Source organism: Schistocerca gregaria, chromosome 6 (genome assembly GCF_023897955.1).
Source record: "Schistocerca gregaria isolate iqSchGreg1 chromosome 6, iqSchGreg1.2, whole genome shotgun sequence".
NCBI classification, from domain to species: domain Eukaryota; kingdom Metazoa; phylum Arthropoda; class Insecta; order Orthoptera; family Acrididae; genus Schistocerca; species Schistocerca gregaria.
In genome coordinates this window covers 78264056-78289001 of record NC_064925.1, presented here as the reverse complement: position 1 = coordinate 78289001, position 24946 = coordinate 78264056, and the positions used below count along the sequence as shown (strand labels likewise).

At 38.6% G+C, this 24946-nt stretch overlaps 1 protein-coding gene across 1 annotated transcript in view; it reads left to right on the top strand.

Moving 5' to 3' along the window:
• Positions 1 to 4163, top strand: part of LOC126278040 (medium-chain acyl-CoA ligase ACSF2, mitochondrial-like) — a 225979-nt gene extending 221816 nt beyond the window's left edge. Inside the window, exon 14 of the mRNA XM_049977795.1 lies at positions 1470 to 4163. The gene's annotated coding sequence lies outside the window, so the exon portion shown is untranslated. The remainder of the gene's footprint in view (positions 1 to 1469) is intronic.
• The last annotated feature ends 20783 nt before the right edge of the window (positions 4164 to 24946 follow it).

Sequence of the window (24946 nt, the reverse complement as noted above, 5' to 3'; positions counted from 1 at the left end):
TCAATTATGAACGACTTAAATTGGAAGGAACACAGAAAATGTTGTGGGGAAGACCAACCAAAGACGGCGTTTTATTAGCAGGACACTTAGAAAATGTAACAGATCAACTGAGGAGACTGCCTACACTACGCTTGGCCATCCTCTTTTAGAATACTGCTGCACAGTGTGGGTTCCTTACTAGATAGGACTGACAGAGTACATTGAAATAGTTCAAAGAAGAGCAGCACACTTTGTGTTATCATGAAATATGGGAGAAAGTGTCACAGAAATGATACAGGATTTGGGCTGGACATCATTAAAAGAAAGGCGTTTTTTTGTTGTGACAGAATTTTCTCACGTAATTCCAATCACCAACTTCTTCCTCCGAATGTGAAAATATTTTGTTGACACTGACCTACATAGGGAGAAATGATCACCACGATAAAATAATGGAAATCAGAGCTCATACGGAAAGATACAGGTGTTCATTCTTTCCGCATGCTATACGAGATTGGAATAATAGAGAATTGTGAAGGTGGTTCAATGAACCCTCTGCCAGGCACTTAAATGTGATTTGCAGAGTAATACATGTAGTTGTAGATGTAGATTCTTTTGAATGAAATATGCTGGGATGATATCTTTCACAGCCAACTGTATACCCGCTCTATATGAAAACCTCCATAAATCCTGTGATAAGAAACATTCCTAGGGCCCTTCTCCTGCATGGGGAATAATGTAGGTGAAATGTCCTGCTGACTATGGTCAGAGCAATCATATGGCTCTTTTCCTTTTTCTTCTTTAAAATGCTCTTGTTAATACTCGGGCCAAAATCTGCATGGTACCCATTAGAACATGCTATAAACTGGATGACCCTGCATTTGTGATTTAACAAAATTCACTTGACAGTTGCTACTTTTATTAGTACATTTATTCTTTTACAGTTGATTCCCAACTGGTTCCTTAAAGTTTATAGGAGGTTATTCACATTTCCTCACTTGCCCTGCTTCCCTTGGGACCTACATTTTGATATCCAGTCAGTTCGTGTATGGCAGTTGCAGCATTCTGTCCTGGCGTAGCTTCCGCTGAGGTACTGTTTTGTTTACTTTATACTTTGTTTCCTCTCCCCTCCCTTCGCCCTATCTCCCCCTCCCAGCCTCTTCTCAGTGCATTTATAATCTTTTATGTTGTCCCATTTGTACATAGGTTCCAGTTTCCAATTTTTGAAGAAGGTTGGAATCAGGCTGTAAAAGTGTTCTGACCACACAGTGTAAGCATTCGGTCTTCCAGACAATTTTCTCACTTTCACATGGTCTTTGTGTAAAAAATTTTATAGTCTGTTTCTTCTTTTTATTTATATTTGCACTTGATGTTGTAATTTAAAATCATGAAACAGGTCGTTTACAACAGGGTTTACAACAGCTGCAGTGGGTTTTATTTAACATGCGAAAGTACGGCTTTAGATAACCATCCAGTAAACTGTTATGTTACAGATGCAGTACAGTGTTGTGGCAGTGAGAATTTCAGAGTATGAACATTTGTAACAACTCAAGCAGTACCATCCTGATGAAGAATTCAGTTTACCAAAGATGAAGAAGTATTATTGAATGAGGGTGTATGGTTCCTAGTGAACTGAACTTGTAGAGCAAGAGTTTCCTCCAACTAGGAAGTTCATATCATAGCAGGATTAAACAACATTTCCAGACAGTTCACAAGCAGAGCAGAGTAGGAAACTGTTTGTGAAACAGTTGAAGCCAATGAGTTAACAGCAGAATGAATCTGATTGCACATATTTCGTTCAGCAGTATTAAATGATATTGTGCAATATTACAAAATGATGCAGTTCATAAAAGAGTACTAGTTTGTTCATAAGAAGTTAAGAACTGCAACTTTATAGAAATTTGTTCAAATAACAAGACATTTCAATTTCTGAATTCCTGAACAAATATTTTTTATACAATTTTGATGTAAAATATTTTTAACGTGATATTTGTATTCAGCTTTCAGCAAAATGCATGAAAATAGACTTCAGTTAGCAGGCTAACTAAATATGTATTATATCTATTCATGCAATCCGAAATAAATTTCTGTAATTTATGCAACATTGATTCAGAGACAATTACTGAAATTAGATCATATTGGAACTACTGATTTGTACAACGCTGGCAAATATGGGTAATTTAAGAAAAAAATTGTTTTTATTGAATGTTTCATTTCTGTATGTTTCATTGGGCTTGATTTTATGGATGTCATCTACCAGACAATACACCAAGCAATGATTCTGTACAATCTTTCCTATAATCTGTAACTAGTTCCTCAGGATTATCAGTGAGAAATATTAAGACCACCTGAAATTGGCTACTAAATCATTTAATACATAATACGAGGGTTGTACCAAACGTAAGGTTCCCAATGAGCTACAGCCTTGACGAAAGGAGCTAGGTTAAATCTGACTACAGTGGCATGTGCAGTGGTTCCCCCAGTCTCGATCCCACCTGTCCGCGATTCACTACATCACTCAGTGTTGGCTTGGCAGTCATCAGAGATGGAAGTGTTTATCACCTCTTGTGCTAATTGCAAGGTTCAAGCAGTAATCCGGTTTCTCGATGCACGGAAGTACTGCACATGGAGATTCGTTGGCAAGTGACTGAGGTATATGGTGAAGAATGCATGTCCATTCAGCACGTCCACAAATGGTGCAGGCTTTTACTGAGGGTTGCATGGAAGCTCATGATGAAGAATGGAGTGGAAGACTGCCAGTTTTGGATGTGATTGTCCCAAAGATCAACAGTGAGCTACTCAAAGATTGGAGGGTCACTGTCCGTGAACTTGTTGAATGCATTCCTGAAGCTTCCTACGGGACAATTGAAAGAACTTTAACAGAAATGTTGCGTTACTGCAAAGTGTATGCTCACTGGGTCCTCCAGATGCTGATTGATGGACACAAGGAGCAAAGCCTTTACTGTGTTCGAATGTTTCTTCAACAATGTAAGAGGGGAGGAAACAAGGAGAAGTTGTTGGACTCTGTCATCACAGGAGAAGAAATGTGGGTGTTTCATTATACCCTCAAAACAAAACAACAATCTCATCAGTGGCGTCACTCTGGTTCACTGCCACCAAAGAAATTCAAACAAATGCAGTTGGCAGGAAAGATTATGGTGACTGTGTTTTGGGATCTGAAGGGGTACTCCTCATCAATTTCATGCAACCTGGCATGACAATAAACTCAGACAGATATTATGAAACATTGACCAAACTCCGGCATAAAATCCAGAACCACCAGAAAGGACAATTGAAGGAGGGAGTAGTGTTTCTTCATGACAGTGCTCAACCCCACATCGCTTCTCAAACACAGGAGCTTCTGAAGAAATTTGGATGGACTGTTATGCCCCATCCCCTGTACAGCCCAGACTTAACCCCCAGTGATTATCTATCACCTCTTTCCCAAGGTAAAGGAACCCTTAGGTGGAAAATGCTTCAAGAGCGACGATGAAGTCCAAGCAAACTTCACATGCTTCCTCAACAAGTTGGCGGGAGACTTCTTCGACTTCAGAATTCAAAAGCTAGAGCACCATCTTCAAAATTGTGTCAAAAATAATGGAGACTATGTTGAAAAATAGACAAAAGTGTAAGCTTTTCAGTGATATATAAATTAATAGCAATAAACAATGTTTTCTATTTGTAAAAAATATGGGAACCTTATGGTACAACCCTCATACAAAAATCATTGGTTTCCATTGTGTTGATGATGGTGCTGAATGGAGCTTTAAACCTCTAAAACGTTGGTCCAGGGCAATAAATATGTAAAGTGCTTCAAACTAATGAGCAAAACTAGTCATATAAAGTAATTAATATACAACTTTGGGGGGGGGGGGGGGGGGGGCGGTTAATCTGTATTTGAATTACAACAGTCAATGAAACTCTAGAATTTATTTAATTTATGAAAAAATGAATGAGCTGTTACATTTTAAACTTCATGATTTGAAAAAACTCAAATTTTACAGTTAATTATCTCAATGTTCACAAGAATTTTAACAGACTTGGAAAATTCTAGACTTTCATACATCTGTACATATGGTGTGTATGCTATGCAAAAGCCTTCAAAGAATCTCTTGTACTTATGAAGAAAAGTGTACCTATAGCAACAAATGTGACCAATAGTAAGTGAAAAAAATGATGAAATTTCACATGTAAAAAAATTTATTTTGCTATGTTTTTGAACTTCCACTGCTTTGAGTGTGCACCCTGAATCCTTCGGTCATTCTGACAAAGTTCATGAATTTATTTGTGAAGGTATGGACAGTGGAAATTAAAATGTCATGTGGTGCCTCCCCTGCTCCAAGTCAACCCATTATACATCCTACATCCCCTTAACTGTCTTAAATACAAAAACTCATCTACCACTTCTTTGTCTTCATTGTTAGATTGTAGTATTCTAGTTTTCATTGTTTTGATTCTGCATTATTTTAATTTTATTGTGCTTGATATTCAGGCTTACTTTCAAACTTGTACTGTTTTTTTTTCCATTCATGTTGAAATTAATTTGCACTAGAGCAGGGCTGACCTGTCACTTGGCTTTGCTTGGTCCTTCTTACAAGTACCTAGAAGAGCATTACATTTAATTGAGCATTTTGTGGTTGCAAAATTCTCAGAGTTTGCAGACTTGTGGTCTCAACACTGTTTAGCCTTTGTTCGTGGTATGAAGGAAGTTCACATATCCTGTCACTGTTTGTGCAAAAAGAGGCACTCTAGTGATCTATCATCATAGCCTTTAAAATGCTTGAAAATGCGAGAAGAGAGGGGTGAGAATTCTCCGTTCGCATAAATGATGGGTACTGCTTATTTGCTTCAAAATGTTGTTATAGTGCCTTGCAGAAAGAATTAAAAAATTTAGACGACAATGAAAGAGCAAAAAATTAAAACTCTAGACAGACAGGATTTCTTATTTTGTACATCAAGAAGCACTTTGTGCTAAATTTGGAGGCTTAAAGGACTTGAAGAAATTGGTGGTACAACTAGTAAAATTTGTGAAGTTGCAACCATTATTCTATTTTCAGTTGCAACTTTTTTTAATGGAAATGAACTGTTCCGTAAGCACATCAGCATAAGGAAAGTGTAAGGTTTGAAGAACTCATTGTGGCCTTGCAAGCATTATGATGCTAGTGTTATAAATGTTTTGAGGACGCTGTCAGTCTTTCAAGTTTTTGCCCCAGTTGGGAAATATTCTGGATCTGGGGCTGTTCACTTTCATTATTAATTATCTGTGTTTCTGATTTATTTCTTGTATTATGTAAGCAGTTAAGTGAATTTTCAAATTCCTGTATAAGTCTCTTTCTGTTATTATTTATTGTTCCATCAGCCATCTTAACTGTTGGACTGTGATGTCCAACCAACATGATTTTCTATTCTACCTTCTTTGTACTTTTATTGTTTCCAACTTTTACTCATTTTCTTTGTATCTCCTCATATGAATTTTAACAGCCAAACAAAGAGTGGGAAATGAGTAAATGGGGTATGAAAGTGATCAATGTGATGCCTAGTTTTGCAGAAAAGGATCTACTTGCTTTTAAGTAATCAGTGTGAATAAGAAAAATTTTATTATTGATTTGAGGAAAAATTTCTCTCGGGATTTTCACTTGCAGACAATGATTAGGAAATGGACAAATGGCTTATCATTTGTTTAACATCTTGAACAAAATCAGGGTAAAATTAAGGAAAACTTATTTACTGATTTCAAGGAAAATTTAAATATTCACAAATCACTGCTGCTATATGAATGAAGTTCATCCCTTCAATGTGTAACCATTTTGCCAGAAATAGTTGTGCTAGTGTGATGGTTAACTGTCAAAATGGCTTTCTCTCAATGAAGTAATAAATTTAGGACATCTTGAGAACAGAAAATGGTCAGAAGGCAAATGAGGTGTCAAAAAGTTCATCTCTTCCAGGCTTAGCCATTTCCCACATAAAAAGATGCATTGGTGTCATGTTCAACTGTTAAAAACGCTTCCTTCAAATAAATTGTTAAATTCAGGATATTTCAAGACCAGAAGACATGAGGAAAGTGATGGTAATGGCTCGGTGTTGCTGCAGCTTTGTAGATGACCATTGTTTCTTCTGCACTAATGGCTTTACATTTGAAAGATGGCAACAGTGCTGCTAGCTGCAGGTATCTTCTTATGACAACTCAGCTGTAGAGTGTCTTAATCATCATCTGAGATGCAGAAGTGTGGCCAGCTGCCAAAGACAGCTGGTAAACTTGTAAGGTCTTCCAGCGACACTGAGGTTAGAGAAGCATGTGAGAAGTACTGAGAATGGAAAAGTCCATCCAGGAGCCCAGAATTATCTGAAATAGTGGTGAGAAAATTCATTGAAGGCATTACTGCTTTCTCACCAAGTCTTGCCACATTTCAAATTGCCAAATTTTTCCTCATCTTCTATGTGATGATTGATACTTAAATGTATTGTATTTCATGCTTTCTAAACAAAACTTAAATTTTATGAATCATTTATGTAAAAGTAAGAAATAAAATAGATTAGAGAAACATTTGAAGTGCCCTTGTACTATGCTTGAAATCATGTACAGAAATTAAGAATTTTGAAGAGTACTAGAGGATATTTATCTGATGTTGTGTGGTCTTGTCATGTTTCTGTCTTGTATGCCTGAAGGTATAAAATCCATCCATTTATCAGTATTTAAAATCTTTCAATAGAGAATCCTTCAAATACCAGAAAATGGTCTGCATGCCACGCAAGGAGTAATCTTTCTCTTACAAGTGCTGCCATCATTGTTGTTCTTGCTCACTCACTTTTCCCAATAAAGTCCATGATTTCTAGGATACCTCAAAGGCATGTCAAATGTTTCTCTGATCTGTTTTATTTTTTGGGTTTAGCAAATTATTTCAAAAAACATTTGACAATTTTTTCCCAAAATTGTTTTTATAGTGGGTCTATGGATCAATATGAATGAATGATTGAAAACTCCTTTTTGTCTTTCTTTTCCTCTGGAATGTGTTAAGAACATACATGTCCTTTTTTTCTGGCAAATGATACTAATGATTGACATCTGTCGTTTCAAGTATCTTGTGCAAAACATTTCACTGAGTAACCATTCTGTAGTTTTTGTTGTACATCCACACTGAAATTCCTGAGTGAAATAGAATAATGTAAGAGGATGGAGGGAGTATGGAGGTTCAAATCCCTGTCTGCCCATCCCGGTTTAGGTTTTCCATTAATGTGAATGCTGGGATTGTTGTTTTTTGAAAGGCCGTGCTTGATTTCCTTCCCCATTCTTCTCCAGTTCTAACTTTTACACTGTCTCTCGTTATGTGGTCTTCAATGAGATATTAAATAATGATCTTCCTACCTTCCCCACTGAAATTTGTTATTATCACATTGTAATTAAATGTGCTCTAATTTATATGTTCACGTATCTCAGGTATTCCAGTTGCTCATCAGGATCTGAACAAGATGGTATATATACTTAACTGACTTCCATGTAACTTCTTTTGTTGTTGATGATTTTTTTTAATTTTTTAAAATTTTCTTATTTTAAGTAATATTTCTGACAGATATTGTATTGCAGAAATCACCATTATTGAAATATATATTTTGTAAAATTTGTCTTTGATTCTGAGCCCTCTTAACTCTTTTTTTTTTTTTTTTTTTTTACATCAACTTTGTGTGAGTGTGTGTGTGTGTGTGTGTGTGTGTGTGAGAGAGAGAGAGAGAGAGAGAGAGAGAGAGAGAGAGAGAGAGAGAGAGAGAGAGAGAGAGAGAGAATAATTAATTAAGTAAGTAAACTGTGAAATAGAAGTGGGTCCTATGTCTCTGATACCAAATGTTCATATGATGTAATGTCTTTCAATCTCTCTGTCAGTTGACAGGTTCAAACAGTGCTTTACACCAAGAGAATATGGATAGCTTCAAGTAATTTAAAACTATAAGAAACACCATGCAGTGTCGGACTATGGGAAAGGGGGGGGGGCACACTGTATAAACACTGCCATGCCCCTCCCCCTCCCCCCCCTCCCCCGTCCTCCAACCTTGAGGGCCTCAGGATTTGGAGCTCCTCTCCCTCAGTACCAAACTATTTTTAATCAAATCCCAAACAAGGACAAAAAAGTTCAGTAAATAAGAGGCAGTTTTGAGTTAGAGGTGAATAACTAAAATTGTAATGATCACATAGCTAATGTTGTGCAGAAAGCAAACAAAAGACTGTGATTTATTGACCGAACATATAGAAAGTGCAACAAATGTACTAAAGAGACTGCTTATGCCATGCTTGTCGACCCTCTTCTGGAGTACTACTGTGTGGTGTGGGACCTCATCGAATTGGACTGACAAAGGACATTAAGAAAGTTCAGTGGAGGGCAGCTCATTTTGCATTATTGCAAAACAGGGGAGAGAGTGCTGTGGACATGATTCGTGAATTGGGGTGGCAGTCATTAAAATAAAAGCATTTTTGGGTGCAGTGGGATCTTCTCGTGCTATTTCAATCACCAACTTTTTCCACTAATTGTGAAAATATTCTTTTGGTGACCATCTATATAGGGATAAATGATCATCATGATAAGATAAGAGAATCAGAGCTCATGCAGAATGATTTAACAAAGTTTGAAGGTGGTTTGATGAACCCTCTGGAGGCACTTAATTGTGAATTGCAGAGTAATTCATGTAGATGCAGATGTAGATATATAGGCCCTATTACCAGGCCTTGGCAATTGTCAGTGGGTGTGTTCATAATTTACAGAACTTGTGTAAAACACTGCATGAAACTTAAAAACTGTAGAATGATAAGCATTTGAAGCTCCCTGGAGAACAATTCTACTGCTGCCAACATACATTTTCCACCAAGATAAGAAAGAGAAGTTAGAGTTCATACGAAAGCATATAGACTTTTGTTTTTCCCTAGTACTATTTATGAGTGGAACAGGACATGGTGCCTCCTGCCATTTGCTATACAGTTGGTTGCAGAGTATGTAGGCATATACGTACGTAACCAATTGTCAGCTAGATGCAGTTATTTACATGAAAGGTTTTCTATCAATGAAGCACACATAATACTGGTATAATATTCTACAATATTTATTATTTGATACATGAACTGGTTTTTGGCTGTTACGACAAAGGTACAAAGTTAAGTATGTGGTACAGTGAAATTTTGTTGCATTAAAGACTTTAAACTAGTGTCAAAAAAAGGTTTATGTAACAAGTAATAAATTTTGTAGAATATTACACCACTGTTGACTGTTTCATTCATAATGTACAAAATATTCTACAAAGAATACATCAATATGGTACATAAATATGGAAGACAACACTGTGGAAGCTCAAGAATTCTTCTTAGGATTTTTGTGAAAGATGTAGAGGATATGTGAAAAGGTATTCAACATCAGCTGGAAAAATGTGGGCTGGATATTATGTTGTGTAGGGGTCAAGGCTATGACAATGCCATGTAATGTTAGATATACATGGACAACAACAAATTCAAATATTTAATCCAAAGACTTTTTTCAGTGCATATTTGTTGAATCTTTATGTAGTTCATATGTTCCCTCTACTGTCACCTTTGAAAGATATGCAAGATCCATCCATTCAAACCTCAATACTAGATCTGTAGCATGCTTACTCCATCCAGCTATAATGTGATTTTACCTTTTTGATCTACATCAACTTTTGGCACACAATAATAGAGGAAATATATTTAATCCAACATATCTGCAGTCTCCAAAAATGAATTTGGACTTGTCAAATTAAAAATTCTCAATGAGTTTTTACGGATGGAACGAACTACAGTTATAGACAATGCTGTTGCTTTTGGCACTAAAAAGTGCAATGACATGGACACTACAGTTAACTGACAAAGAAGAAAGAGGTGGGTGAATTAGCTTATGATGCTGGATTATGGGTTCAGAAAGTAGTTCATCGATCATTGTTTGAATGAATAGACCAGTTTATATAAGAATTGTCACAACAATACATGGCCATGAAGCAAATCACCAAAGTTTTCCAAATTGTTGAAACACAATTTATGCTTGAAGCTTCTGATGACACACTGGCTGTAGCATGGGAAAAGTTGGTAGAATTTACAATGATTTCAATAAGGAGCAGATACCGCAAGAATAGAAAGGTATCATAGGCACCTACATGTGGTAAATGCAAATATGAATGTCGCTGTTGGATGGACAGACCAAGAAATCACATAATTTATTATTAACCATGAATCAGTACACTGTACATCAATTATAATACAAACTTTCTGACCATTTGTGTCTCAATTGCTTCATGCAAGAGAAGTTTTTCTAAACTGAAACTAATAAGAACAGTATTATGAAAAGGAAAGTTGCTACTCACCATATAGCGCAGATACTGAGTTGCACACAATAAAAAGACGGTCACAGTATAAGCTTGCAGCCAACAAGGCCTTTGTTAAAAATAGATGACAGACACACACAAACAAGTAAATGCAACGCAACTGGCTTCAGCTGCCAGAGGCTGCAGTCGTGTGTGTGTGTGTGTGTGTGTGTGTGTGTGTGTGTGTGTGTGTGTGTGTTTGGTCACTTTTTGACAGAGGCCTTGTTGGCTGAAAGCTTATACTGTGACAGTCTTTTTATTGTCTTTTTGTTGTGCCTATCTGCAACTCAACATAGCTCTATGGTGAGCAGCAACTTTCTTTTTCAAAGTATCATTACATTCCTTGCTGGATTTTCCATTGTTTGAAAGTAATAAAAAATTATCTTTGCACTATGACGAATGAAGAATGACTAGCCAATCTAGCCAATCTTTGTTAACTGAAAGGAAAATTTTGTATGAAATAGATTTTAATGACATTGTTGAGAATTTCAGTGAAAGAAAAACACAAAAACATTTACCATAAGAATATTAACAATAACTAGTATCTCATACTAAGGTTACAAAAGTAACTGATATTATGACTGTACAAGCTTCTGTTTTCAAACATGTAAAATGAAAGATAGTTATCTTAGTGTATTCTTCATTATTTCTTTGCACTCTATCTGATGATTGCTGTGTGAAATGCTGATTTGTATTCTATGTTTCTCACCTATATCTTTAAGTATGTATATTACAGTTATCAGAGCATAGAATACACATATTATAAATACTTGACTTTTTTTATCGGCCATTAAATCTATTTTCTTGGTTTTTTACAAAAGGTACAGAACAAATACTTAAATTTCTAACCAGACCAGGGACATCATTTAGTTTTGCTGCCCCAGGCCTCCAACAGGCTTAGTCCACCACTGCCACCATGGCAAAGTTGATACTCAACATCTCATCTCTTCTATGGGAGAATGGTACTATTTGTGATCCTTCATTTAATAACCATTTCTAGTCACTAGTTGGAAAGTTAAATCAAAATTTTATTGATATGGGCAAGTAAGCAGAACTTTTAAATCTGTTGGTCTGAGACAATTATGCTACATGCATCTAAGTGAGACAATAAGGAGAACACTAAATTCATTATTTAATAGCTGAAAAGTAAATGTCCACATTGGTATGATGAAATATGTAAACTTTCAGAGATCACTACACCATAATTATGTATACAGTCAACTGTGAAAATGGACCTTTCAGGTGTAAACAATTTCTGTAGAGAGTAAAAGGCTCATTAGTAAAATCACATTACGAAAAGCGGTAATAAGATAATATGTAGATAATTACTGTCCAATATCTGACCTACTGATTGGCTGAGAAGGTAATGTAAAAGCATCTCAGATTTACAGTTCAGCTCCAGAAAAGAATCACCACAAAAAAAAGGAAATTTATTTTGTGAGGAGGGACTTTCAGTGCTAAATGATAAATTGTAGATAGTAGATATCTCTTTGAAGTAATTTTTTGCATAACAACTCCTCCTATTCTGTAGGTGAACTTCTGCATGTATGTGTTTGTGTTATAGTTATCAAATTTTTTTCTAGTCTGAGATTTTAAAATGCATCCCTTTTTTTGTAATCCTACAAGGTGGTGTAAAAATATAATATATGAACAATTTTGAAATTAATAGACTTAATCAAGCATCTTTGTTTGATACATACATCAAAAAAGGTTTTGCATCACCCCAGTTCCCAGAACTCTTGAAGAGAGGTATTGACTATTGATATTGTACCACAGACACAGTCCCTTTGACTGTTCAGACATGTCACTAAACCTTTCCAAAGATGTAAATTACCATGCATGAGCAGCGCCTATTAGACGAAAGGGGTCCGACAGCCAATCAGTTGCAGTCATTCCACCAGCAAGGAGGTACACGGCTCGTGTTGTCTTGTTGTCTGTAGTTCATCCATGCCTAGATGGTCAAACCACAGTTTCAGTGCGTCCGCATTGTTACTTTGTGCCAGGAAGGGCTCTCAACAAAGAAGTGTTCAGGCATCTCGGAGTGAACCAAATCGATGTTGTTTGGACATGGATGAGATACAGAAAGACAGAAAACTATCGATGACATGCCTCACTCAGGCCACCGAAGGGCTGCTACTGCAGTGGATGACCACTACCTATGGATTATGGCTTGGAGGAACCTTGACAGAAATGCCACCATGTTGAATAATGGTTTTTGTGGAAGCACAGGATGCCATGTTAAACTCAAACTATGTGCTGTAGGCTACATGATGAGCAACTACACTCCTGACATCCATGGCAAGGTCCATCTTTGCAACCACAACACCATGCAGCATGGTACAGATGGCCCAACAACATGTGGAATGGATTGCTCAGGATTGGTATCATGTTCTCTTCACCGATGAGTGTTGCATATGTCTTCAGCCAGACAATCGTAGGAAATGCATTTGGAGGCAACCCAGTCAGGCTGAATGCCTTAGACACACAGTCCAGTGAGTGCACCAAGGTGGAGGTTCCCTGCTGTTTTGGGGTGGCATTATGTGGGGCCAATGTATGCCACCGGTGATCATGGAAGATGCCATAATGGCTATATGATACATTAATGCCATCTCTGATCGATAGTGCAACCTTAGGTTTGTTTGGTTTAAGTAGTTCTAAGTTCTAGGGGACTGATGACTTCAGATGTTAAGTCCCATAGTGCCCAGAGCCATTTGAACCATTTTGATGATGACTCTGCACTATGTATTATTTTTTTATTTTTTTTATCTGTGGTTTGGCGTGTTTTGCTCCTAGCATCAGCATTTTGCTAGCTCACAGACTCGTCTGGTTGCCTAATGTGTACTGTCTCTGCTAACCATCCAGTCAACAGTTGTGTTTTCAGTAAATGAAACAATGGCATAAAAGTGCACGGAGAGTGCAGTTAATAATCGAATGCTTCCCAGTTGAACCAACAGTTTTCTCTTGTGTTACCATGTGACTTATTCACCAGAATTACAGGGTACTGTATCAGCTGAAGTTATCCACCTCTGAAATATTTTTGCTGTTTGTGTTTCCAGAGGTGTCAGGAATTATTATTTCATGTGATGGACTAGTAAATAATTTGTACTTAATGAAGTCTGTGTTGAAGAAGAAGTAGACTTATAACAGTAATTGTTTTTGTTTATTTTCTAATTGGCAATTACATGAAAAAAAGTAATAACACCTGCAGGGCTATTGTTCTAGGCAACAGTTGGCCAATGGAATAACAATCTTCATTCAAGAATTTTCCTAAAGCATTCATAAAAGATTGCGTAGAAGACTAGTGAATCCTAAAATCTCAGATAAAAAGTTCAAAGTTTGCATTAAACAATGAGATACAGCTTTGCTTTGTTTACACAAACTGTATTCTTTATTGAGGGAGCGGTTTTCACAAAATCTCTCAATACTCCGTTTTCTGCTTTTCTTCCACTTGCAGCATCCTGTAATTATGGGTGACTGGTTATTTTAATTGAGTTATTTTGTTATTTTAGTTAATACAGCAGTAAGTTATCACAAACACAGGAAAACTGATCAGTCAGTGAGATAGGCACCAGAGGCAACTCTGGCAATTAATAATGTTGTAAAAGAATTATCTTGCAAGATAATTATATGCTCCAATAAGAATTACAGGTTCATAAATTTTTCAGATCTGCAGTAAGACATTGCCAGGGTAAAGCCAGATTCAAAATGCAATGGGAAATAGTTCTTTCCAAACACTTTGTCATGGTGCAACCATATTGCCACAGTGAACGTGGAGGATACTGACCGAGACAGATGATTTCTCTGAAAGTCATGCTGGTAATGTTTCTGTGTAAGGGATCTCTTCAGACACACACTACATCCCTCCATGCCTTTGGGAAATACTTACAGGATAGGAAACTGACTATATCTGTTACTTCTTAATGGAAGCATTGAGTTAATGTGTAAAATATGAAACGTTTTGTGTTGCAGGAGAGGGGGGAAAGGGATATTCAACTTAATGTGGGGTTTTCATGGTTTGGTTCCCATCACTGGTTGTCAGCACACTTTGAATCACATTGTGTAGCTATTAGGTCAGCCAGGCAAACAACACACACACACACACACACACACACACACACACACACACACATGTAATCACAGGTAGAGTGCACCTGTGCAGAGAATTATCACTGTTGCTGTTCTTTTGTTCCATAACTTCTTGCAGAAAGAGATATGTTGTTCATTATTCTATTAGGCATTGTGTCTCAGAGGAAAGACTTATTTGTTAAACTTGCTGAAAATTGTCCTTTTTTTCTGAACATTGTAATACATTGTCAAGATAATATTGAAGTCAAAATATATCTTTTGGTGAAAAGAAATATCATACATACTTATTTGTATATGATATTGTCCCAAATTAATCATTTTTATGTTTCAAGTACAGTGTACTGGAAGTGATATGGTGCTGTTGTTAGCTCATTGTCAAATGTTACATGGCTTGCAACTTAGCAGTGAATGATCTTTTCTACTACTGTTTCAAAAATTTAAATTAAATAAACTGAAAAAAGCTTGAGACTGACCATTAGCTGTAAACAGGTGTTTCACAATGCACACTGTGCAGTATTACACCAGCAACAAAAATAAATGAAGACCTGAAGACAATCAGTAAAAAATCAATAATAATGAGAAATTTTTAGACACTGTAGTGACCTGCGTAGAGCCACATCCAAGATCCTGGCACGCAGTCGTAAGGCATGTCACAGAAGTTGCCACACGGATGCGTCTGCAGCCTCTTACAATTGCACTATACCAGCCAGCTACAACTTTTACAGGTGGGCTAAGCCAACTCTAACTCAGTGACATGTTTAGCTCTTTACTGGACATTGTGAGCCACTCTGTGACTAATGTACCCATTATAACACATAAGTTGTTTTCTAGACTTCAGCAAGATTGGTGTGTCAGTCATCAAGTGGTGTTCTCCAGTGGGATTAGTTGACAATGAGGAGGGTCATATCTTCATGTCTTTTTCATTGTGCCATTGCTTTTCACCTTTTGTCAAAGCATGGAGTGTCTGATTCCGCAGTTCCCACCATTCAACAAGGTGGTGGAAGACTGGGAGGTGTATGGACACCACCTGTGGCATCATTTTCATGTATTCCATGTTACAGATGCAGAGTTGTGTCCCACACTGTTCTTGGCATAGATTTCTCCTACCATGTATCAGATATTGCAGCAGTTGGCCTGTTGCAAGAACTTACCTTGTTGTCATTTGAAACATTACGTTGTTTGTTGTCTTCCTATTATCACTGCCACAAGCACATTGTGACTTCTAGGGTTGAATTTTATCAATGCATGAAAGATCTTCATCAATCTTATTGTTTCTGGGCCACGACCACCCACGGCCAATTTGTCATGGACAAACCAAAAGAGACTTATATGGACATCATGGTTCGTCATGGAATCATCCATAAGGAAGTCCAGCAACAGCCCCTCCAGTTAAGAACCATCCCATAGAAGGGATTTTGTCAATTTTTCAGTCATATGAAGTCCCACAAGCCACTGGTCAGCAACTGAAGCCTGGTGCGATGTCGTAGCAGTACATGATGGCCCAATTGGGTCCACTGCATCTGGCGAGGATGACATCACGGCAGTGCAACTTGGCTGATCCAGCGGCTCCTGCACAGCTTGTTGCAGTGTTCCAATCACCAATCTCTATTGCTGTCAGCTGTATCATGTTATCCCAAATATGAAAGATCAAAGTGTACCCAGCACTGGGCCAGCTGTTGTATGTATTGGAAAAAAAGGCCACATTGTGGTAGTCTGCCACTCAGCTCCACAGAACGCAGCATCAGAGACGATGGATATAGATATGCAGGAAGTATTGTCATCAGGGCTAGTTCCCAAATATGATTCCAACAAACATTTTATCACAGTTATGGTACTCTTGTGACAGCTACGCCTACAGGTACACACCAGTGCAGCAGTTTTCCTGCTTAATACCCAAACATATTCAGACCTTGGCTCTTCACAGTTGTCACCAGTGAACAGGAGCTTCAGAGGATACAGTAGAACAGAAAAAAAAAACAAATCCCCTTGCTTGGCCAATTCATGGCAGAAGTCACTCATAAATCAGTGACTTTTCTAATTACCTTAATTGTTGTCCAAGACACTATTTCAGCAAACCTTTTTGGGTTTAATGGCTTTCAGGCCTTTGGCTATCAATCACAGACTCCACACAGTTGGTCTCTTTCAATGTCATCTATCAGTGCTTGGAATCACTGAGGTCAGAATTTCAGAGTATCTTTGCAGAAGGCTTAGGGTGTGCCACACTTACAAGCTCACATAACCATGAAGCAGCCAGCTCGTTCTAGATTTTTTGTGCTAGGAATTTCCCCTGGCCCTCTGCTTGCAGGTCATGGTGCAACTGGACCAGTTCACCTTTCTTGGAGTTATGGTTCCCATTTCCTCTAGTGAGTGGGCCACACCCCGTGTCATTATTAAGAAACATTTTGGGAAATTGTGTCTTTGCAGCAATTTTAATGCCATTGTGAATTCACAGTCTGTGGTCGACAAGTATCCATTGTGATGTCCTGATGAACTGTTCACATGCTTAGCGGGTGTCAATTTTTCTCCAGACTTGATCTTTCTGAAGCACATCACCAGTTATCCCTGAATGATGAGACAAAGCATATCATGGTCATCAACATACCGTGTGGTCTTTATCAGTACCAGTGGTTGACGTTTGGGGTTGCAAATTCTTCTGCAGTTTTTCAGCACTATTTCAAACAGGTCATGTCCAACATCCTGCACTGCTTCAACTTCCTTGATGACATCTTCATTACAGGACGTATTACAAGTGACCACCTGCACAACCTCTGGGCCATTTCGAAATATCCGTGCCACTGGTCTGTTTTGAGATCTGCAGAAGTTGAAATTTTTCAATGATCTCTTGAGTATCTTGGGCATCTCATGGAGTCTTGTTAGGGCTATTATGGACCTGTGTCATCCCTCATTGCATGAACTGCAGGCTTTTTAAGGTAAAATTGTGAATTACCACCAGTTCATTCCCAGGGGTGTCCACCGTTGCACACCTACTGCATCTCCTACACAAAGCCCACCTTCAGCGTGTGACCAAGCCTTCACCATGCTGATGCAGCGGCTCTCATCAACACCCTGTCTAGCAACTTTTGATCCCAAAAAAACATTGGTTTTGGCTATGCACACCTCGCAGCATGGTGTGGGGGCAGTCCTCACCCATTGGAATGCAGATGCCTCAGAGCAGTTTGTGTTTGCATCCAAAACTCTCAGTACAGCACAAGTCCATTACTCTTGGGTCAAGAAAAAGGCTCTGGCCATTCATTCTGCATGTGCTCACCAAATTTCACATTTTCTTATGTGGCACCAAATTCAAACTAATTACAGACTACAAGTCCTTAATTTCATTATTCATTCTGCCTGCCCGCAACCCCAATAAGGCAGCCCACAGGTTGCAGCAGAGGGTCTTGTTCTTCTCCAAATACAACCATGATATTCATTTTCACCCCTCGGGCTGCCATTCCAACATGGGCACCTTATCCCAGGTACCCATTGACCTGACCCCTGAGTATGATCAGGAGGAGCTTGTGTGTTATCATTAACATTTGGATAGTGCATTGCACCAAGTGGTAGATGGTTTTCCAACTGCTAGTGCCCAAGTCGCCAAGCCAACAGCTTGTCATTAGGCAAGTAGTCCACATCATCCAACAGGATTGGTCTTTTCATCCTCCAGGGAACTCGTCCGATCCCCTTCACAACAACTTTGGCTGTGCTGTCATCTCTTGGTCTTAGATGGGGACCTCCTCATCTCCATAGACATAGCTCCCCAGGTGGTCATTCCTGCGAGTTTGCAGTGGGAAATTCTACAGTTGTTACATTAGGAGCACTGGGGTGCTTCCCTCACCAAAGTGTTGGCTCACAGACATGTTTACTGGCCTGGCGTTGAATGAGAGCTAGAACACTTGGTTGCTTCGTGTCCCCACTGTACTAGTCAACAGGTGGCTGCCAGGTAACTGTTATCTCCATGGCCTCCCGCAACCCAGTTCTGGGAATGTGTCTATGTTGATTTTGCAGGTCCATTCCTGAATGTGTTCTACCTGATTGTCATTGATGCATATTCATGATTTTCATACATAGTCTGATGCCCCTTGGCCACTACTGAGTTCACTATTAAAGCTCTCTCCAACTTTTTTTTTTCTCTGAAAGATCATCCAGTTACACTTGTTTCTGATAGTCTCACATGTTTTGAGATTTCTCTGTATAGTCAGGCACCACTATGGTCTCTCCCCTCCCTTTTGCCCACAACCTAACAGGGACACCAATTACATTGTTGCAGTTTTAAGACCCAAATGAAACAATACTTGGAAGACTGCTGTGTGAAAGAGGCATTAAATTTTTTCTGGCAGCGTAGTGGATGACACTCATTGGTTTCCATGGCCCAGTGGATGGCAGTTGAGCATGTGGTTTTGCTTGTTGCCTCTGGTGAATACCGGCGGTCATTGCATGCCAGAAAGGCTGCTATGACTGCACTGCAGAGACAGTGGACCAGGTGGTCCAGCAGCACCATTGAAATCAGCTCTGTATCTGGGTGAGCAAACCCCCCCCCCCCACCCACCCTTCCTGCCACAAAACCAACTTCTCCAGTATCCCGGTCTGCCGGTCTGGCACCACCTACCTGTGAGGGTTCCTCCTCTTTTTCCATCTGCAGCAGCACCTCTACCCGGAAAACGTACATCTTTGCAGTCTCTGGCAGCAGCTCCAGTGATGCTCCAGCCAGAATGTGTAACCCTTGCCAGTTCGATGTCACAGGAGCAGCCTCAGCCTGCAACTGGACATCACTATGAATCCCGACTTGGACTGCCCTTCATTGGTTCTATTCTCTCATCCTGTGGGATGGGGGAGTGTTGGTGCTCTCCTTGTACTGGACACTTTTGCCCGTATCACGAGGTCTTTGGTGACCGAGCATTGCTTGCTCCTCTCACCTCTGGGGCCTCCGTGGATGTGGATGCCATCTCCACAGTACGACCAAGCACAACTCGTGCAGGAGATCAGTGATGCTCAACTACCCCATGGAGAAAGGGATGTAGTTAGTAGCATACTCCCACATCCAAGATCTGGTTGTGCTGTCGTAAGGCATGCCACAGAAGTCAGCAGATGCAGCTGACAGTTCAACAAATATCATAGGCCACCACTCTTTTATACATGTGCAGCTGTCATTTGTGCGCTTTGCCACCCAGGCAACAGCTTTTAGAGATGGGCTCGGCCAGCTCTAAAGCAGGCATGTGCTTACCTCTGAATACGTGTTATCGGATTGTTATTGCAAGCCTTTCTGTGGCTAGTGTGCCCCTTATAAGAAGTTGTTTTCTAGATTTAATAAAGCCTGTTGTGCCATTCATCATGTGGAGTTCTCTTGTGGGATTAAAACAGACAGTAACTGATAATTTGTCTGCAAATTGCATGATAGGATCAGAGATTTTGTATGAAAATGCATAATGTAGTGATAATATCTCATTAGCTTAAATGAAAGCATTAACTAAATATTCAATACAATATTTGTATTAAATAATTACCATTCAAATAAGGTATCAGCCAATAAAGAATCCTATAAAGTCAAAGAAAAAAATTTTAAAAATATGAAATCACTACAAAAGTGTTGAATTAAATCAGTGAGGCAGAGAGAAATAGTTTAGGAAATGAAATGATGTAAAGCAAACATCTCGTTGTCACTGGCCACATGAATATGTAAGAAGTCTGTGCTGAAATACCAATTGCTTGCCACCTATGCTGTGGGCAGCATCCAATACGGGCACACAATGAAATAGGCCTCGGGTCTGTTTGAAAGTCCACACTAAGCTGACATCAAGTCAGTATCTCTGTGGCAATCAGTTGAAGTGTTAATGTTTATTTTTGTAAAAGTTCTTTGTGTCTTCATAGCTCTAACACACAATTAACATCTCTGTTTATGGATTTCCTTCTTAATAGGAACATTTGTTGTTAGGATTCAGATGGTCATATTTCGTGTTGAAGGTCATTTCTAAATAGTATTATTATAAGAGCTAACTAATTTGGTGTAATATTGATATGAAGTAAGTTTAACTGAGCACAGAAAATTGTTAAAAAACTACTCATTAAAGGAAAACATGTGTCAAAAACTGTTCAGCACACAAATGTGATTCAAATAAAATGAATGTGCAAACTTAAGTCAGTTGAGCTGTGTCCCTTATTTCTTGGTTTCTTTAAAAGTCCAAATACTATTCAGCAAGAGATTATGAGTTTAAGGTGCTACCACTGTCTGCAACCATGTTAAGCTTAGAAAGTCCTTTTTTAAAGTATTTTATCAGAGTACTACCTTATCTGGAAGTGAAAGGCAAATGATAAGAATGATGAAAATTAGGTGAGTCGTGCATGTGGTTAATGGGTTGTTGTTTGATGCTGTTGTTATTGTTGAGGTCTCCAGTCAGACAGTTTGTTTGATGCAGCTCTCCACTCTGCTCTCTATCCTGAGGAAGCCTCTTCACCTCCAAATAGCTCTCTCTCTCTTCCCAGCAATCACAGGCCCTGTAGACCATGCGCTGCATCAGTAAACTGCTTCCACCACCTTCTATCTCTCACAGCCTCTCTCCACCCTGTGGAAATTCCTAATGCTGCGATGTCCTTCTCTTTGTCATCTTTCCAGCCAATGGTTTTGTTGCCTGGAGAGTTCCTTAAAATGCTTTCTTGGTGATTCTGTAGTTTTCGATTCTGACCACATGTCCACATGTCCATCCCATTGCAGTCTCCTACTTTTTAATTTCTGGATGATAGTGGGTTGCGTCATAAACTGATAAATTTCATTGTTCTTTCAAATTCTCCATACGCCATTCTCCGACACAGGTCCCCAGATTTTTCTCATTACCTTCCTTTCAAAAACATTCAGTTTTTCTCTTGCATTCTTTGTAAGCGTCCAGCTTTCTGAACCATACATTACTATGGGGCAGATAATAGTGTTGTATATCTTCATCTTTGTGGTGACTGAAAAAGCTTTACTTTTGAGTGGGTTGATCAGTGAGTACAGACATCTTGACCCTGAGGCTATTCTTTCATTTACATCCATTGTTATGATATTTTTACTGTTGAAACGTGATCCAAGGTATTTAAACTGGAGAACTTTTCTGAATTTAGAATGTTGGACAATTTCAGAGTAAGGATTTGGGTTTATGACTTGACCTATTTCCATATATTCAGTTTTCTCATGGTTAATCAAAAGCCCAATTTTGCTGGCACTCTGCCTGAGAGATTTGTACATGTCTTTCAGTTCTTCTTCAGTTTCACTCAGCAACACTATATCATCTGCATAAGCCAAGAGTTTTACTTCACTGTGTTTGAATTGGAGACCATTGTATAGATGTAAATTACACTCCTGAACTATTTTCTCTAATGCAAGGTTGAAGAGGACACATGAATGAGCGTCTCCCTGTAGTAAGACTGTTTTAATTTTAAAGGTGGAGAATATGCATCCACTGAACTTTACTGCTGCCTGGGAGCCATCCATGCACAGTTGTATCATCCTAATAATTTTACTGGGTATACTAAATTCTCGTAAGGTGTTGTAGAGGCTACTTCTGTGGATGCTGTCATAGGCACGCTGGAAGTCATTGAAGAAACAGTGGATGTTTTTGTTAAATTTCCAGAATTTCTCAAAGATCTGTCATATAGTAAACAAATTATCAGTTGTGGAGTGGTATGTTCGAAATCCAGCCTCGTAATCTTGAATAATGTTTTCCAAGTAAGGTTTAAGTTTTTCCAGAATGGTCATTGACAGGATTTTGTATGTTATGTTCAGCAAACTGATTCCTCTGTAATTTCCACATTCCATTCTGTTTCCTTTCTTGTGTATGGGACAAATTATTGCAGTTTTCCAATCTTCAGGCAGTGTTTCAGTTTTCCAGATCATTGTGATAAGGTTATAAATTTCTTTGTGTAGTTTGCTTCTGCCCTCTTAACATCTCTGCTAGTATCTGGTCCTCACCTGCTGCACTGTTGTTTTTGAGCTTTCGTATGGAGTGGATCACTTCCTGTTCTGTGATTCTACATTCATCATTATTAATGCTGTCACTCTCAGACACTGTGTAATTGAAGGTTATGTGTGGATCAGTGCAATTTAAATTTCTGAGAAATACTCTTTCCATCTTTCTGGGATACCTTCCAGCTGCGTTAGCATATTTTGATTTTTATCTTTTATGAATAGGTTTTCACTTTGATAACTCTCTTTCTTTCCTTTGTATACGGTAACAGCTTCTTTGAGTTTCCATTCCTGCTTTCCACTTCTATAGATTCTAGGACTCCAGTTAGATATTTCCTTTTCTCTGTTCGCAGAACTCTTGCTGTTTCTCTTCTAACCACATTGAATATCTCCCTCCTGTTCTCACTCTCCTTATTATGCAGCCATAGCATCCTGGCTTCTTTCCTCCTTTCTATTGCTCTCTGACACTTTTCGTTGAACCATTTCTGTTTCTTCATTTTCTTTTTCTTACCTAGTGTTTTTTCTGCTGCATTGTTACTACAGTCTTTATTCTTTCTCAAGCCTTCTCGACACTATTTTCCCCCTCAGCTTCTTTCAATGCTGTAAATTGGTTACTTATTTCAATCACATAGACTTCTTTAACAGACAGTTCCTTCAGTCATCCGATGTCTAAATTAGGTTTTGGTGTGGCTTTTGGTTGCTGATTCCAAATCATCTATGATTTTCATCTTTCCTACCACTAGGAAATGATCCGAGCCAATTTCTATATGTTCTGAAATCTCTTATAAATGAAGTGAAACATTGATCTGTCATAACATAGTCAATCTGATTTACTGTTTTGCCATCTGGAGAGCACCATGTACCTTTGCATATATCTTTGTGAGGGAACATCGTCAAGCAAATTCTCATAATCTTTGACACTGCAAAGTTGATCATTTTTAATTAATTTTCGCTTGTGGTCAAGTGCTTGCTATGTTTTCCTATTGTGGGGACGAACCTATCCTCTTTACCTATTTTCCATTAAAGTCCCCTAAGATAATTCTCATATTTCTTGTTGGAATACTTTTGACTACTCTCTCTAATTCTTCATAGTACTCATCTTTCCTATTCTCAGTTGAATCATCAGTCGGTGCATGGACATTTATGAATGTTACATTGTACCACAGGTGTTTGATTGTTATATAAGACATCCTTTTTGTTAAAGGGATGGAATTACGTAACCTGATTAACAATCCTGTTCTTAACAGCAAAACGAGTACCAAATTCATGATGTTTTTCATCTCCCCCATAAAAAATGGCACAATTATCCTCCGTGTGTGTCCCTTCTCCAAGCCACCTAACTTCCTGTAGAGCTACAATATCTGTCTTCCATGTTTTTAGTTCAGATATCAAAGTCACTGCTGCAGCTGGTTTATTATGACTACGAACAGTCCATGTCCCAAATGTGAAGCAGTGTTTCTTGTTTCTAACTCGCCAATTCCTGTTCCATATCCTATGTCCATTTCCTTTGAATACATTATCTGAAGCAAATCATTGATGTGAGCCAGTAGGTATAGAATCCCCCAGCCGCGTTAATGAACACTGCGCAGGTTAAGCTTGGTGATGGGGCTGCCACCCCACAGCTTCCAAGCTTGCTGAGTAATATTTTGGATTACCATTTCCTAGGCAGATTGCCTGCCGCCTCTTCTACTGTTGGAATGCTTAATTAAAAAAAAAAAAATTATCTTGCAGCATATGAGCCACTGACTTCCATTTCAATGGTTTTGGTCCACTGCAGGTATTTTATTTCCCCAGTACCCACCACATCTGGTGAGCATTCCCCTATCCGCCACCGGGGGAGGTGCCCAATGGAGGACCAGCAACCCCTCACGGGAGGCTGCTGTAACCAAAATTATTTTGAGCCTGCTTACTGTATTCATCTTGGTTTCCCTCTACAATTTTTACCCCCCTCCCACACACACACACACACACACACACACACACACACACACTTCTCTCCCAATACTAAAGTAGTGATGACTTGATGTCTCTGAGTCTCAGAATATGACCTACCAACTTATCCACTGTTTTGGCCAATTTATGCCACAAATTTCTTTTCTCCCCATTTTTATTCAGTACTGGTTACATATCTGTCCATCTAACCATAAGTATTCTCCTGTAACAAAACATTTCTAAAGCTTCTATTTTCCTTCTGTCTGAATTGTATTTTTTTAAAAATCTATATTCGATGTTAACAAGTTTTGCTTCTTTAGAAATGCTTTGCTTGCCATTGCCAGTCTATGTTTTTTATCCTCTCTACTTTGGCTGCCATTATTTATTTTAGTGCCCAAATGGCCAAACTCACCTACTATTCTTAGTGTTTCATTTTGTAATTTAATCCCTGTAGCATCACCTGATTTAATTCTACTATGTTCTGTTACCCTTGTTTTGCTTTTATTGAGTTTCATCTTATATCCTCCTTTCAAGGCACTGTCCATTTATCCAACTGCTCTTCCAAGTCCTTTGCTGTCTCTAAGAGAATTACAATGCCATTGGCAAATCCCAAAGTTTTTATGTCTTCTCCCTGGTCTTTAATTACTTCTCAAATTTTTCTTTGGTTTC